Source organism: Aquila chrysaetos, chromosome 18 (genome assembly GCF_900496995.4).
Source record: "Aquila chrysaetos chrysaetos chromosome 18, bAquChr1.4, whole genome shotgun sequence".
Taxonomy (NCBI): Eukaryota; Metazoa; Chordata; class Aves; order Accipitriformes; family Accipitridae; genus Aquila; species Aquila chrysaetos.
This window is the reverse complement of record NC_044021.1, coordinates 8,727,854-8,741,475: the sequence shown is the minus strand read 5'-3', so window position 1 is coordinate 8,741,475 and position 13,622 is coordinate 8,727,854. Positions and strand designations below refer to the sequence as shown.

Below are 13,622 nucleotides of genomic sequence, written 5' to 3'. Positions count from 1 at the left end.
GTCTTCTATTTTTCTTGTACAATTATTTAGTCACATTAAATACAAATAAACAGCATTTTTCACACAGAAGTATGTTTTGACTCCTAATTCACTTCCAGTTATAATTAAACTATAAATATTTTGTTTCCAATTATAATAGTAATTTATTCATCTTAGATTCAAATTTTTTTAAAAAGAGATAATTTGAAAATTTTATAAATACTGCATGCATCATAAAATAATTTCTTTACTTATGTGAAACCACAAAATTCACAGTAGAACAGGTATATTGATATAAATCATTGAGTTTCACTGGGATAACTGTAATCCTACACCAGAATCTGTCAGGAAAATTATTGATTTTCTAGCTAACTGTATTTGTGGAAATATATAATTTTAATTAAAACTATTTGGTTTTTTAACAAAAGAAAGAATTAGATAAACCTATAACGTTTGATTCCATTTTCACTTAACCGTGACAGTTACCTTGCTATTTTAATACAGTATCCTTAAGTCATCTTGCAGCCTGTTTTAGTTGTTTGCTTGCTAGCTAAGTGTTACAACATATACAGTGTTTGCATTTTGTTTTCCGGCTGTTGTGGGTGCAGTTGGAGAATCATTTGGGTGAAATAGCAAGACTCATTGTCACTTTGGATATGGGCCTACCTAGTAGAGGCCCTTGAAGCTTTGCATTTTCAGTTTGGACTGAAAAGAACTGTTAGGCAAATGATAATCTCCCTGGATGTGATACAAGGGCCATGGAGGGCTGGTCATTATTGGTTAAATAGTTAATATTGGTTGCTACTTTACAAATGTCCCAACAGCCATGTAAAAGGAATCTGTGACTATAGTGACACAGAAGAAAAAAAAAAAAACAAAAAAAACCAAAAAAAAGAACCAGAGGAACAAATGAAGCACAGTTGATCAGAGGGGACTTATCAGAGAAACAGAATAGAAGTGGGTTTACTTGAAACTGGATATTGAACAGAATTAATAATAGAAGTTAAAAAGCAAAACAAAGTCTTGAATGTTTTTAGTTTTCTCTTAGTTTTCCCTTCAGAACAGATCTTCTTCTGTCTTCATATAATACTCCCACTACTATAAACTTTGCTGAATAAGTGTCCTTATGTCTACAAAGTTTATACATACATACGTACATACAAACAAACAAACTAAACAAACAAATAACTGCACCCAGAACTGGATAACTTAAAACTTTATCAGCTGTCCAACCACCTCTCAGATAGCACTTGCGATAAAGCCATTACTGTCTGAAGAGCCCCAGTTCTGTAATCTGGATTCCAAAACCTTTCATGAAATTAAGATTATCTCACAGAATTCAGCTGAGAAAGAAACCAGGGTAACACTGAAAGCTATCAAAAAATCTAGTTGTATCTGTACTCCTCCAGCTTTTTTTTTTTTTTTTGATCTTGACCTCTTTATGTTATTCCTAGTTCCTGATGATTTAAAAAAATAATTACAGACCATTGCTTTGCTTATATGACTATTTTCTTCCTTTCCTTCAATCTCAGTTTTTGTCCATAAGGAGAATTTCTCCTTTCTTTTGAGTGAAAAGGATGAAAACTCTCCAGCAGATGCCAATTTTAAATAATACACTGATAGGCACTGTAGCTGCTGTATATTACGTGCCAATTGCCAATTCACTATATTCCAGTGTTCCAACTTAGAAGTCTGGTTGGCCAAAAACTGTTGTAAGAACAAAAAGGTAACATCTGTCAACAAAGTAATCCCTAAGTTCTCACCTTCCAATCATTGTTTTATAAATACCAAAAGCCCAGAGTAAAAGTAGAAAATTCCTTTTATTGTCTGAATTGTATCTAGTAAAGAAATTGTGTATGAAATTTGAGTTATCTGCAAATGATATTGAAACATCATTCTTTTTACTATGAAATGTTACAAAATAAAGTTAATTTACCGTGCAGATGGTACTCTATGCCACTCTGTCACAAAAAAAACCCCCAAAAACCACACCACAAAACCCCCAAATAAACAACAAACCCCAAAACTGAAAAATGGTACCCAGTGCAGGTTAGGTACTGTCAAACAGTTTAATACAGTCTATTGGATGATTGTTTCAGAGCAATACTAGTGGTCATTGGGGAGGGGGAAAAGGAGGAGGACAACCTTTTCTGTCAGAGGGATCATGACCAACCTGTTCAGGTGTCCACAAGTTTAGAGCACTTAAATTTTCAAGTCCCTAAATAGAACAATGAGGTTTGCCTGAAACTCATGGGTGATTGGAGCTTTTTGTGATTGTTACATGAAAAATTAGGTCTTGCAAGTCTCAAAATATGTTTTCAAAATGGGTTAGCACCTTAGAAATTATTGATGAAAGCACTGTTTTATTCAGGGGTTTTGTGTGGTTCCAAGAGATACTAATTGGTGTTGCAAGCAGAAGGCAAGAGTAGTGAGAGATTGCCAGAATGCAGATTAGCAACAACTATAATATAATATTCTGCTCGGCTTTGATTTTTCTTCCTCTGAGGCCTTCTTGAATGGCATGACTACTGGGCAGCTGTCATTCTTTCTTACCTTTTTTTCCTATGTTTCATCAACTATGAAAAAGTCTACAGTGTTGAATAATTTCAGCGAGAGGGGCTGTGAGAGATCCTAAGACCTGGTGATCAGAACAGTCTTCTGGAGAGGAATGGCCTCGGCTAACATCTCTGCCTGATTAGCTGCCATCTGTACTGAATTTGTGAATGATTTTGGAGTTAATGAAGTCACACTTTGGAGAGAAAATATGCTGGGGGGGAAAAAACAAGAAAACCCTGCCTTTTAAACAAATCCTCCTTTCTTGTATTAACAATTTTTAAAGTTTTTATTTTACAATATTTAACCTACACATAGCACCTAATGGGCTTAATGCCATGGTATAGGACAAAAAGGGGAAAAGAAAAGAAAATTTAATACCACAACTGTAGGTGAAGCTTTTCCTTTTTTTTCTTTCCTTTTTTTTTTTTTTTTTTTTTTAATACACTCTTGGCCACACCAATAAATTCAAAATTTAAATTCAAAACCTCAACTCCAGTAGACTTTTCTTAAGGATCTGTCATACTTCCTCCTTCAGGCAGTCTGAGCAGACCACCAGAAAACATCTCAGATGAATGCCAAGGTCTGGGAAATTTCCCAGGCATTCTCATTTTCTTCTTTTTACAGCTCTTTTAAGAACAAGTTTATCTATAATTACATGGTATTATTCCAGACTTTCTTAAGTCCAATCACTGTGTCAGTTCACTTTCACTGGAAGATCTTTACTTCCCAAGCTAAAACAAATAAATATGTACATATACCAATATGGTATAATAATTCTTTTTAAATTGTACTGGGAGTCAGAGCTACTTTCTTGTTTGCTATCTGATCCCCTTCCTTGCAAATGTCATTACTCTGCAATATCTTCATGCTGTACACCATGGAAGTTGCTACTTCATTACTTGCTGCTAAGCAAGGTTTGGGCGTGGGAGAGGAGCTTAAAGAAATGGAGGGTGCTGATTCTCTGCAGTCTTTTTTTCCTCTCACTCTCCACTTTGTCCTGTTTGCCAGTGTGTGCATTGTTTAACTATTCATTCTCCAGACACTGTGAACCATGCTTACCCATTCAGGATGCAGTCGCTCATGCACTAATTACAAACGGCTTCCTGAATTTGCCTTGTATCTCGCATCTTTTGAAGACAAGACTTGCTCATGCTTACCCACACAACTTTACTCAATGCTTCATCTGACACATAAGTTTCTTCATTTGGGGCAGCAAAGCAGATAGCTTTTGGTTACCTGTACATAGGAAGCATTTACTATTGCAGTGATTTCAGTTTTCAGCAACTTCTTTCTGGAGAACAATGCCTTTCCTGTATATCTCTTAAACAGTTCCTTATACATTGTATGATTCACTCCCCTATCAGTCCTTGTCATTTATGTTTTAATAGGTTACCAACTTCATTTTTTGATAGGTAGTCTCACAAACTTTAATGACAGCCAGCACCAAGTTTTAAAATCATTTTATTCATATTTGAAAGTGAGGTATGGACACTTCTTGGTCTGCACATCCTCTCTCACATAATAGCATAGATAATTTCTGTAAAACATTGTTAGTCTTCCTATAGGCTAAGGAGATTCTGCTTGTTATTCCATTTTCTAGTTGCTCATCAGTCCACACTCAATTATGTTAATGCTTTTTTACTTGAGCTATACAGCTATAATAATTTCAGTGTATTTTTAGCTCTTCAGAGCATAGTGTTATCCTACAGGCAGGAGCTTACCATTTTTTTCTTGTCTACCACACACAACCTGCTCGCTGAGCAGCTGAATGATTCCACTTGACTAATAGTAAGGCCATTACTATTCATAAACTTGATGACCTCATCAGTCTTGAAACAGGGTATGTAAGTACAGGATACAGAATAGAAGCCTCTCAGAAGAGGATAAATGAAAGACCACTCAGCATTGTACCTTGAGACTGCAAGGTCTCAGGTGATCACTTTGTCTTTGCCTGAGTTTCTTATTCATACAGTCTACAATAACAGACTAGAATAATAGAATAATATTTTATTATCATGTTCTGTGGCATAACAGAAAAGAGTATATTCCTTCTCTGAGTCTTGGGTGAAGCAGTAATGAATGTCATAAAGACTGCTAGTGTTGCTGTAACTGTAATGATCCAAGGACTTACAGATGAGGTATAGCTTTTTTAATAAAGTCAAAATATTTTACTAGCCTGTCTGGCTGTATTTGGAAAAAAATTACATTCTTTCAGGCACATAGGCCCTTTTTAGATCTGAAATAGAAAAAGTGGACTTTAAACAAAAGTTGAGGACAATTTCTCTAATTTTAATTTGATAGCTATCAGTTACATGAACTCTGTGAAGAAAAATATATATACATATATATAGTTACCACCAATGAAATAGAATGGTATGAGAAGGGTGCTGAAGAGGAAAAAAAAAGACATTTAGCTCTCAAAAGAGAGTTAGGTAGTTTACAACCTGCAGACATACAAAGGTTAGAAGGGAAGGGAAAGAGATTTATAAAGTTCAATAAAACCAGAAACTCATTTGAGTCCATTGTTTTTGGCTTGCAGCTGAGTTTTGAGGTTCTGTTCCAGGTTTATCTTTGAAAGGTATTTTGTTGGTTTCCCTTGAAAATCGGGAGTAAAAGATCAGAGATGGAATGACTGTTTTGAAAAACCTGTGTCTCCTGTGGCAGCTGGGTGTAGCCCTTCACAAATTACCTGTGCAAGTTCATTCCAGTGCAAAGTGGTTGCTGATTTCCACTCACATATTTATCAGAAAAGCATACAGCACAGTGTAAGAAATGTGATACAATATGGGAAAAAACACATGTAGAATTCAGTGATCTATTTCTACAGAGGAGTGTTCTTGTTGGGAAGAGTTCCTCTTCCCATTATTGAGGTGGGTGTTACAAGTGTTCTTCAGCACATTGATTTTTATCCTGAAACAATAATTTTTAAGTATTTGTTTTGTCAAGCAGTGTTCTACATAGATGACATCTGGACTGGAAAAGTAGGCACTTCCTTATTGGCTCTTACCACAAATTCAGTAACTGTCTTCAGACTATCTCTGTAATAGTCTTCTATTATTACCATTTTCTCAGATGCTATCTATGGTCAACATCAAAAAACATAACCATTAAACTACAGCATATAGAAAACCAGTAAACCAACATATGCATCTCTGTATAATCAGCAACCATGAAAGACATGTCAAAAAAAGTTGTACTATACAAACATGTTCTTAAATACCATCAGATTCGCTCAGAGAATATTTCTGAAATCCACAAGTTTATCTGACTTTTGCAGCTAAGCTTGCTAGGCCAGTAGAATTTATTGTGTTGGCCTAATCTCTCTTACCTTCAAGATTGAGACAGTAACAGTGATTGTATAAAGCATAGAACTATACAGACATTGCAAGAGACATTCAGAACAGTCTTGATATACGTGTGGAGCCCAGAGCCGGAATATGCATAAATTCATTTATCTGAACAATATCTACCTCTATGTTCTTACACAGCAGTGCTGGTGTATGTATAAGGATGTTTACCCAGTGTGAAGAGCTCTCTGAGTATCAGTAAAACTACAGTGCTTATGAAGTTTTACAGTACACAGAAGCATTCTTAGGAGAAAATTTCCTTACCTCCAAAGTTTCTAATTAACCCATGTCCATCAGCAGTTTAACATGCCCATATGTGATGCCTTATTGTGAAGGTGATGTACTACTTAAGAGCAGATATCTCTTTTCAAAACTAGTCAAGACACATCCTTTTCATTACTGAGATATGCAAAAAAGGTGAATTTTTATGATGTGAATTGCAGATCTTTATAGTTAATCCTGGTGTAAAACTAATTTTGAAAATATGTCAGTTGCAGCCTGCTGTGTACTGTTTTAAAGCCAGTACCATTTGGGAAAAAGTAGGATGTGATCTTCTAATTAGCTGTTATCATCATGCATACATAGTACAACTGATAGCTTCACATTGCATAGGTAATATCAAATATTATACTACCTCAACTAAATACCTGACGTACAGTAATTCATCTTGTTGCAATGTACTGTAGATGGTATAATGTTAGGATCAAAAGGCTACAGATTATTATATACTATACATATATGTGGTATATTCTTAAGAGGTTTCTCATCATGCTTTAACATTTAAAACAATTTACAGGCAAGTTATAAAGGAGGCTTTATAATTCTGACTCACTCATAGTGAAGAAATTTTGATCTTTTTATCCAACTATAGAAAACCACTATAATAAATGATATTACCACTCCCTACCTTTTTTCTTTTTTTTTTTTTTTTTTTTTATCATTTTAGGTCATTCTGGCCCAAAAAACAGCAGTCACCCCATAAAAGGACTTTTACTTTGCTATATAAACTGAGAACATTACAAAGAGCCATAGCAGGACTTTCTAATATGCTACAATAATTATAAAAGAATTGAGCACAAGGTGAACCTCCAAGCACTTTAAGAAATATTTATAGTAAAAAATTTCAAATGCATTGCAAAGATACCTTCTTGTCATTCAAGATTTTTTTTTTAATGCCAAATATAAGATTTATGGGATTTGTGAACAATAAAGTGCATTTTTAAATACTTACACTTTTATTCTAATATATGTGAAAGATACAATCGTATGCTTTAACAAACTTTCTTAAAATGTGATCCTCTCTTACGTTTCAACTGTGATCTTCCGTGAGAAATGGTTGTTTCCATTTCTTCCTGTCTGCTAAGAAAGAATGCAATCCTTCTGCTATCATCTAATTAGCAGGAATGGGACTATCCATGCTGCAGGCACAAGCACTAACACACGTTTGAGGAGCCACTGTGTAGACATCAATGAACACTTTATTAAATTACACAGTTTTCTAAGCAGGCACGGTCCCTCAGTGCCCCAGTTCTTTCTGCTTTAGTGAACTGCCTCTGCTCTCTGAAGCTGTAAGGTTTCAGCTTGAGCTGAAGATATAAACTCCTGATGAGATTATGGTGAGTTTTTAGATATTTGGCATGCTTCTGTGCTTATTCTGCTTCTCTAATAAGGCTTAGAGTTTGCTGGCAGGTGAAAGCATTGGATAGCAAAGACTAGGAGATTTAAAATTCCACCTGACCCAAAGGAAAAGAATGTCTTTTTCATAACCATTCAGCATTATTTGTTACAATTCACCCTGTTCAGGAAAACCCTTCAGTACAGGGAGAAAGAATATTAAGTCCCCAGGTCTAGATATTCAATGATCTCTCAGTTTTGGCTCTTGGCAACATCCAGACGGAATTTTCTGATCTTTTCATCTCCAGAAAAATCATGGTCTGTCAAAGATGGAATGTAATGAGTAAGAAAAAGAAAATGGGGTGTCAACAAAATCTCTTTAGCATATGTTCTTGTGTCTAAATTACAGTGTTATAGTAATGCAAATAGATTTACTTTCTCTGATGAATGACTATTTTCCTCCTACTCCATACTTCTTCAGAGAAGAAAACATTCTGGAACTTGTTTTTTGCTGCTTCCTATCAACAGGTCAATGTCCTCTTCTCCACCATCACTCTCTTCTCCCCTTCCCCTAGCATGCATGCTAAATATCAGAACAGGTTTGTTGGTGTTTTTTTTTAAATTGTGAAAGGTGTTTTTTTGGTTTTGGTGGTTTGTTTTTTTGTTTGTTTGTTTGTTTTTTTTTTTAAATTAAATAAACAAAGAAAGAAAGGGAAAAGCAAGTATAATCAAATTCTGAAATCTATAGCTGTTTTGGGGTTTGTTTGGGTTTTTTAATAGATGAAGTAGAGTACTACCTTCTTTATAAAAGTCTGCTAATAATGTAATGTGGATGTTTTAGAAGGCAGCATGGCCATGGGCTAAACACAAAGGGGATAATCACTTAGGAAGGAGTACATGGGATGAGTTCAGGGTGGCATAGGAAAGAGCTGTATTAATTCTCTATCTGGGAGAATATAGCAGACAGCTGATGGGATAAATGCAACTCCAAAATCTTATGGAAACTCAGAGGACTGGCACAGACCTTTTCTAAATGGTAGGGAACCGTGTGGCTATGACTGTATCATTTGATGTGGAAAAGCATGTTACGCTGGCTGGCAAGCAAGAGAATTGCAGTTGCTTTCAACCCACAACAATAAATCTACAGCTGCTTTTGAGATGATATCAGATAAATGGAAAAGGATGGGGTTGAGCTGGAATCAATAATACATATTCATATATAGGAGAATAGGGTGGCCACTGGTAACAGTGACACCGGACGTAGGAAGACGTAATGAGGGGAAATAATGACATGGAAAAAGATGGGATAGAGCTCTAGGGGACTGAGCTTGAAAAAAATCTTGAGAAATCCTATGGTCACACCAGCTGCAGGCAGCCCACTTCTGAAAGCAGCTCGCTCACACTGTTCTTCCAAACCTTCAGTCACATCACGTTTCAGCTGCCGACTACCCCTGCAAATATATAGGAAGTTTTTCTTAATGCTTAACCTAAATCATCGTTGTGATTGAAGTCAATTGCTTATACTATCTGTGGTATGCATTGAGAATAGTTTCTTATTTTCAGCAGTGTTTCTGAAAACTACAGTCTTACCACCTTCATCTTTTTTCCTCCTGTAGACTAGGCAAATAAATGTAGTCATTCTTTCCTCCAAAATAGTACTTTTTTCCTAAACATTTTGTTGCTAGCCTGATTTCTGATCATTTACATGTTGGTACTGTGATGTTCAACCCTGGACACAGCATTTGAAATGAGGCTGAGAGGAAGGGTTATTTCATACTTCTTAACAATAATATTCCTGTTCACATATCTTCTCTCCCCTGCCTCCTTTTTTTTTAAAGACGAGTGACAAAACATATTGAGATTGTTCAGAACTATTACACTCATATTCCTCAATTTTCCTTTGTTTTCTCTGCTTGTTTTTCAGTCTTTCTGCCCATGAACTATGAAAATAACACGAAAACCTCTCACTTGAGTGAAGTAGTTTTGACGATTGTGAAATATGATTAGTATTACTAATTAAAATACATAATTCCTGAAATGTTGGTTAGGTTTTTTTTTAGGTTAACATCAAACTATGCATACTCAATTCAAATTCCTAAGTGGATCAATGGTTGCAGGACTTCATAAAGAGGATTGAGTTCTAAAGTTCAAAGTTATAGCTGACTACTTTGCAAATTCATGTTATAATTTAATAACTCAAAGTGTGGTCGCTGCGGTGTTTAAGTGTTCCACTGGAGGCTATGAAATAAGCAGCTTATTGACAATTTACCAATTATCTCCTTAGTTCAGAACTAGGCAATTAAATTATGAATGGCTTTAGGCAACTTCACTGGGATATAATAGATAAAGCAAGGAACATAAATCTATAATACAAGGAATGATGAGATTAGAATCCATTAAGAATTGATCTTTTGAAAGAGCTCATTTTCTTGCTTCAAGTACTCTTAAAAACCTTTATAAAAAGTATTGTCGTCTTTTTCCCTTAAGGGATAACTTACACCTATAAGTTACACTTACAGAGGGAACTCTTTTGTTTTGTTTTGAATGAGTCTCTTGCAAAGGTGTCTGTTTAAAGTACTTGCTTCATCATACTGTGGTCTAAAGCATTAGAACTTTATTCCTGGTTTTGATAAAGAGATGGCAAATAAGTTAAAACAACTAAATTAGCTGAGCTAGGGGCTCTTCTGAGGCTCATTGAAAATGCAGCTTTTTCTGCACTTAGCTGCCTTCCTACTTCCATTTTTAGTAGGTTGTTAAATAGTTCCTCTTATTTCAAAACCTAGCCAGAGTTCTGAATTTCATTTATGACATCATAAGCCAGGAGTCAGAGTTCTAATGAAATAGAGAGGCACCTTACCAAGTTACCTACTTCAAGGAGGAAACCAAAATGGTAGCAATTATGTCTCATGGCTGATGGCTGTAGCCACTTTGAAAGAGGGTCTGCAGCCTGTGGTGGTAGCTCTATACTGGTGGCTGGAGGGGGACCAAAGTTTTTGAGAAATGGGGCAGAAAATAAGTTTTTCACTGTGGCTGTATATAAGAATAGCTCTGTTGGTGTCACCTTTGCAGAGCGAGAACAAAACAAGAACAAAATATGCTCCAGTGTCTTCCATTGTAATAAAATTAAAGATTGTTCTCCTCATAAAATTCCAAGGTAGTTTAACCTAATTTGTCATGAAACATCTTTGGTTCCAAAAATATCTTCCTTTCATACAAACATAGCAAAAAAGGACTGAAAGACAAGATTAGAGATGTGAATAGATAATGGCTCCCAACTGAAAGAGAAATGGTGAAAACAGAAATGGCATTGCATAAATATCTTTCTTTAAACCAGCTTTTTGAAATGTTACACAATTAAAATTCAGTTCAAGTTTGACCAAGGTTAAATACGGAACAAAAATGATAAATGGCAGCTATTCCAAGTGAAATTTTTTGCTGTTCAAATTTGCTTTTCACAGGAGAGAGAGGTTTATTAAGATTTCTTGATTAAATAAAATACACAAGCTTTTGATCTATATTACAGATTTTACTTTAAATTTAATTCTGCTGACTTCCAAAGGCAGCTATACTTTAATACAGAAAGACAGACAAAAAGAGGAAACTGTTTGCTAAAGAAATAACATCTCAGCTGTAAAAGATCAGCCTCCTGGAGCAACGAGTAAATGGAAGTCTGAGAAGTGCATAAGTTAAAGGTATTCATGGCCCATCTTACATGTCCATTAAATCTCATGAGTTTCAAATGGTATGAAGTATGTTCTAGTATTATTAAGGGGATTGAATGACTGAGCAAGCAAAATATAATATTTTCCAAATTTTGCAGAAAATTACATTTGAAATCACATGAATACAGTTGGAGTTGTATTAAAACGTTTTCTTGTAAGTCCTGAGAGCTATAGAAGTGATTAACCTGTGGAAAGTGAGAACTGCTAATTGTTTTAAAATTGTTAGCTGAAAGCTAATAGTGAAATGATTAATACCTTCAGTGATGATTAATCCATCTCCTCCATACTAGGGATTGTTCCAAGAAAACTTTTTAAAAATAATACCAAAACAAAAACCTGTATAAACAAGAGCAGAGCACAATGTTCCTCTATAGTAAGTTTAATGTAATTTAGAAGTGTATTGCACAGAAATATGGAACCTTGAACATATTTGATGGTTTTTAGAAAGCTTTAAATTTTTTAATTTTTTTTTCTTCTTTGTTACTTTTCTATTGTGGGAAGAAGTTGAGAAGTGATCTTCTGGAAGAAGAGGGAGAGAGAGATTTGAGGAGAGAGACTGGTGAAATAGTTTCATTTAAAACTATTTAAAGCTATTTAAAACAATTTCCTCTCTTTAAAAAAAAGACTTACTTGAAGCCAACAAAACTATTACAGTTCTGCTGAGTTCTCAGACCCTTTTCTAAGGTAAAATTTTCACCAAATTTAGACATTTTTCCAATTAGTTTTCCAGGGAATTAAAGAAACAGATGATAAATTTATTTTCTTCTATTGACTGTTCCAGCTCTGGCAGGGTAGCCAGAACCCAAATACGCAATGTATTACAGAACTGGGACTTGCGTCTGGTGTCTGTATTTATATATTTAAAGGTTTACTTAGTCTAATTATCTTCAAGTATTTCCTTTATTCCAGTGCTTTTTGTTTAATTGTTATTACTTCAGTCTTTTTTTTTTCTTGTTTGTTAGCTTATTTTTAAAGGTAAATGTTACAGCTTTAGTGTAGTTTACTATCAAACCAATTACATTTAAAGCAGGAAGCTGAACTCCAACAGGAGTCTCAAAGGAAGGAAAAGACCTTGCTGGTACATACATCCATTAAGCAGCCATGCTCGCCAAGCCCATGTGCATTAGCTACTTTTGTAACTTTTACAAATTTCATCTGAGTTTTCATTCTGCTGACCTAATTTAACAAGAAGGAAATTCAATAACAGCCCCTAATATTGAAGCATTATTTCCCAAGAGGAATTTAACAACACTTCTACATCAAATAATAATGTGTGAATAATGGAATATATATACTGATGGCAACAAGAAAGCGAAAAAAGAACAAAAAAAAAAACCCACACCAAAAAAAAAAGAAAATATTATACCTCTTTTTCCAAAAAACCCAATAACTTTCCAATTTTTAGGGAAACTAATAATATCCTGAAGAGCTAATTTCAACTTTGAAATTCCTATGGTCTTTGAGAAGAAACATTTCTAAGTATCTGAGAATAAATCATAGCCCTCCTCTCTCACTCAGTATACTTTTGTTTCAAAAGCACATACATATGAGTTGTGATTAAATTTCCAAGGTGGAGTATTGTATCTCCAGTTTGTACATGCTGATATAATTCAGCATATGTTTTTAGTGGTTTATATTAGAACAGATTGTTCTGAGTAGTATTCAAAGATCACAAATCAAGTAAGTGTCAAAGTTTTAGGAGAAAGGGAGAAGGGGTAAATGAAATGATACATAACTTGGTGTTTATTTAGACAAATGGAAATGAATGCCTGTGAGTTACTGTGAACAGTCTTGGGGCTAAAGTCCTTGAAAGCAGTGGCTTTGAGAAGTTCTTTAGTCTTCCAAATGTTGGAGGAGAGGGGAAAAGGTTCTCCTGAGAGAATTTAACTCTGAAGACAAAAGCTGGTTCCTGAACTGAATCTATTCAGTTATTAACACACACACCCCGAGTGTCTTTTAACTGTAAGAAATCACTACATTTCATAAGCTTTCCACTCAAAACCCCTGACATTTTATTGCAAACTCTTTTAATCAACACAGGCTTACTGAAAATATCTTAAGTAGCACATCCATATCAAACTGAAACACAGAAAGAATTTCTGAAAGTTTTACAGAGCTCTACTTTGAAAAATAAAAAATATTTAAGATGATAGTGAGCTACAGTATAATGTTATTGAAAGCAGAGGACACATAGGATTGCTGTGGGCAATGTTACTTATCTATCAAAATCAGAAGAGGAGAAAAAACAACCCAAGCTTTTTACTACTTGAGTTTTGTAGCACATGTGGAAGAATATACAAGGAACTGCAACTACCATCCAGGCATTTTGATTTCTGTGGGCATGCTAAAAAAACCCAAACCAAACAAACCACCCTGATTAAAATTGGCAAAAACTGTACACTAT

At 34.9% G+C, this 13,622-nt stretch overlaps 1 protein-coding gene across 4 annotated transcripts in view; it reads left to right on the top strand.

Moving 5' to 3' along the window:
- CDH10 (cadherin 10) overlaps positions 1-13,622 on the top strand; it is a 103,056-nt gene that overhangs the window by 25,239 nt on the left and 64,195 nt on the right. The window lies entirely within an intron of this gene.